We start from the raw sequence: 4,462 nt of genomic DNA on the forward strand, positions 1-4,462 counted from the left end.
TAAATGCAAAACTATATTTCGAATATGGACTTAGGAAAAAAAATATTCATTATAAAATTTAAATAAAAAATATAATTAAAACGATTTACTCTTTGATTATGGTGAAAACTTTTTAGCGTAAAAAATAAAAATAATATTAATATGAGGTGTAGATAGTTGACCGTAGATTAATGATTGGAGAAGTTTGTCGGGGTAAAATAAATAAATATGGTTTTGTTTATTTATGTTGTTCTTTGCTGACCGCACCCCCCGACAAACTTCTCCAATCATAATATTAATATGTTCAAGTCGAATGTCTTGACAATCAGAGTAAATAATAATTAATTGCATTATAAGTACGCTGTTTTTTATTTGTTATGTTTGTCTCTGGTATATTTATCTCTAATGAAGGCCTGCTATGAGGGTTGAAACGTTAGTGCCGTATGAATAGTTTTTTCTGCATTTCTGCAATTGATATATCTTGGTTTAGTCCTAAGCTATTGAGGTGTGGTGTGAAATATGGGCATCGTTGGAAAATATGGCTTATTGTTAGATTGTTGTTGCAATACTGGCAGTTCGGAGGCGTTTCTTTTGAAATAAGATAGGAGTGGGTGAGCCTCGTGTGACCTATTCTCAGCCTGGTCAGTACAACCTCCTCTCTACGGCATTTGCGACTGGAGATACCTCAGGGCTTGACATCCTTTTTAATTTATTCATTGGGCATTCGTGGAAAGCCTTCGATTCCAGTAATTTTATCACTATAAAAAAAAATTCTGAAGGACTTCATTACATTACAACACATGACGTCATAAACGATCACATGTCAATTACTATGTATTCTTTCACGACTAGAAGGTTATATTAAATCACGAATGGAATTTCGAAGACCGTTTCTAAATTAAATCTGTGTTAATTTTGATGGATATACTGAACACAAGAAGCCTACGTGTAAGTAATATCACTGCTCTACAACTACAAACATTTCATTGTCTCTGTGTCGTATATTATCAGGTACAAATCAATCTTTCAAAAGGGTAATTGGTTATTTGGTTGATTTGTAGTTTATTCTGTGTATTGAAGTTTCTTTTAAAGAAATAAAGGTAAATGTGAACTTACTTAAACTGTTTAAAATCGCACATCGTTTCATTTTTCTTAGATCATAATATCTCATTCAAAATTGACTGATCACTACTCACCCTCAATGCATATGATGATACACCAAGTCGCTAAGCCGCTAAGGAGGGGTAAAAGTGAAGCCAATAAAGGCAACGCCCACGAAAGAAACTTTTATGTTGAGATTAACAGGAATGTTTGCCATTGCAATCTAAACTGAAACAGGAGGTAGCTAGTGATTGGCTGGTATTCTCCCCCTACTTCGGTGCCACGCCCCTTGAAGGCACATTAGACCCGCCTTTTTTACTTCAATTTTGTGTCTGTTTATTCTCTCCATTACACTCCTTCCTTCAAGCCCTTGGAGAAACATCTGTTAAGTAATGGTAAAACAACTAAAACACCTAACCAGTAATCGAAATTCGATTTGATGTTTATTCGATTATCATATGAAATAATCGAAAAATGTTTAGAACGATGGTTAGCTTAGTTACAATCTTGAACAGTTCGATTTTGCTAACTTTGAGATCGAAAAAAAAAATTTACTATTGATAAAAATAAAAATTGTTTTATTTTAATGCCAATATGTATAAAATAAAATAAAGTATGATACAAGTTTGACAAATATTAAACGAATATTTGTTATATGAAAAACAAAATTATTTGTTTGGATTTTAGTAACCAATTAGTGGTCCTGACAGGTGTTTTTGAAAAAAACCTGCTGAAACTAAAGTAAAAAGTGATTCATTAAGGTTCATTTTAAAAAGATAATACACTTTAAAAAACACTTTCTAATTAGATACTTTCCCTTTAGAAAATTATTTTCCTATAGAAATATGTTCAGTGAAGATTTTTGGAATTTCATTTCGTCTTTATTGATAGCACATTCACACCAAACATTTTCTGCGTTTTCTTCTGGATCATCCTCCGTGACATTTATACTGTTCGATTCAAAACATTGTGAATAAGATTAAATAAAATTATGAGGTGAAAATAGTTGACCATAGATATATAAGAGAAGATGTTCGAGGGGAAGGAGGGGGAGGAGAGGGGAGTTAAGCAGGAAAATCCACAAATAAACAAAAGGATTATTTATTTGTCCCGACGTTTCGAACTAATTTTCAGGTGTTCATTAGGACTATAAAAAAAAGACAACCATCGTTCAGAGAGAAAAAAAAAATTAAATAAATAATAGACTAACAAATTTGGAAATATACATAACTATGAAATAAAAGTATAAACTAGTTGATTAATAACTATGGACAAAGACAGTAGTAGATTAATAACATAATTATTTATATACATATAAATGTGAGTGATTAATAAATGACATAGTGGGGAAGAATGTTATATTGATGAGTAACATTAAAAACTTTTTAGTTATATAAATGAGTATAAAGAATTAGTTCAATTAATAATGGAAGTTATGTAAAAACAATATTGTAAACAGAAAGAACCAGGGATAAGAAGAAACATATGGAGAATAGGGAATGAAGAAAGTAAGAATCCATGAATTTTTTTTCTCTCTGAATGATGGTTGTTATATTTTTGGTTTTACAGCCCTAATGAAGATCTGAAAATTAGGTCGAAACGTCGGCACAATAATTATATATAAGAAGATGGTCAGGGTTGCGGTCAAAAAAGGAACAAATAGTTTATAACTGTTTTAATGTCCGACGTTTCGCCTCACTTTCCAGGGCTTCATCAGGGCTAAAAAGATACAAAAAAACTGAGAATATTACAACAATAAGATACAATAAAGTAATTTAAGCTAGGATAAATATTATGTAAAAATTAAGTGATAAGAAATTACATATAAAATCCCTTTTTTAACTGTATATTTTACGTGTTTTTAAAAAAAAATTATCCTTACCATTGTTACTTATTTTTTATTCTGATCAATGTTTATTCAAGTTTACTTTATATTGATACTATTTTATGTATTCCTTCCTTTTATGTCTATGAAATTTCTTATCACTTAATTTTTACATAATATTTATTTTTTACGTTTTTTTTGTATCTTTTTAGCCCTGATGAAGCCAAAGTGGGGCGAAACGTCAGACATTAAAACTTTTATTTGTTCTTTTTTTGACCGCAACCCTGACCATCTTCTTATATATAAATATTTACGGTCAACTATATATACATATAAATAATTCTTTTGTTTATTTGTGTTTTTTTCTGTTGACCGCACCGATAGTCGGGGATCTCCTCTTAAAATAAAATTAATATTATTTGTAATATAAATAATAAAGTATTAAATTTCGACAACCTACATTCCAATTTCTTAATGAAAAGAATTTCTAGATTGTCCTTGCGACTATGCCAGAACACTTCTTCATTGCTTAAAATCTCTATGATTTGTATACTTATCTTGTTACCTAAATCAAATATTTCGAGTGTAAATTACCCTTCCATCCCAGAAAAAAAAACTTTTTTTATATGAAAGTAAACAAAAACTAGTTAATAGCCGGGCGCCATTCTAATCCTTCAGCGTAGCATAATGTATTTACCTTAAGATAGCAACCTCTGTTCTGAAGAGATTTGTCCCGGAATAAATAAAGATTATTATAATTATCACAATAGTGTTGGGGCGACTGGTTTTTCGTGATTGAAAAACTAGTCTCTTCCCCAGAGGAAAATGTTTGCTGATTAGTGCAATTAAAAAAAAAGGAACAGGTCCTGAAAATAGTCAAAAAAGTAACCTCCCAATTGATAGACACAATTTAATAATATTAAAAGAAATTAAAATAGCTTGGCATGTTGTCACAAAAAAAAAATGGATTGTGAAATAAAATATTTATGTATGTACAAAATTGAAACAATTTTCTAAGAAATTCAAACAATAATCTAAGAAATTATTTTATTTAAGAAACAAATGTAATTTTCACTACTTAAGTTAGTTAGCATGGAAAAAAATAATAAACTAAAGGTAGCTTGAGATTTGATCAACGGAGAAAAAAATAGTCACTCACAGTAGATTGTTGGGGGAGGAAGGGGGGTCGATATGCTCACATCGATATTGCCAGTCAAGTCCAATCTCATCCGAGATGGACGTCTTGATGCTAATAGCTGGTAATAACAAGATGTTGGGTAAGGGTCACTCGAATGACGGTGCCACATGCAGACCTGCGTGAGTTGGTGAGTTAGAGCGCGAGGTGGGTCAGACAGTTCCAAGACTTCCTAAATGCTGACTGCAGACTGTCCTTATCAGCCTATATCGAGGCCCTAATCCTTCCGCCGTCATTAATGTTTTTGTATACGTGCCACCACAGTGAAGTATTTACACATACACGTACTACAAAAAACATCTGTGTGCTTTTTTTTATTAATTTAAGTGTTTCGACCACTCGGGCCATTTACACTTGATTTA

General features: G+C 31.3%; 1 long non-coding RNA gene across 1 annotated transcript in view; it reads left to right on the forward strand.

The window, feature by feature from the left end:
• Positions 1-790: 790 nt before the first annotated feature.
• LOC106689697 (uncharacterized) overlaps positions 791-4,462 on the forward strand; it is a 6,828-nt gene continuing 3,156 nt past the window's right edge. Inside the window, exon 1 of the long non-coding RNA XR_001344484.2 lies at positions 791-927. This is a non-coding gene — a long non-coding RNA (uncharacterized lncRNA). The remainder of the gene's footprint in view (positions 928-4,462) is intronic.

This window comes from Halyomorpha halys, unplaced genomic scaffold, assembly GCF_000696795.3.
Source record: "Halyomorpha halys isolate HHAL.00 unplaced genomic scaffold, Hhal_1.1 Scaffold1432.1, whole genome shotgun sequence".
NCBI lineage: Eukaryota > Metazoa > Arthropoda > Insecta > Hemiptera > Pentatomidae > Halyomorpha > Halyomorpha halys.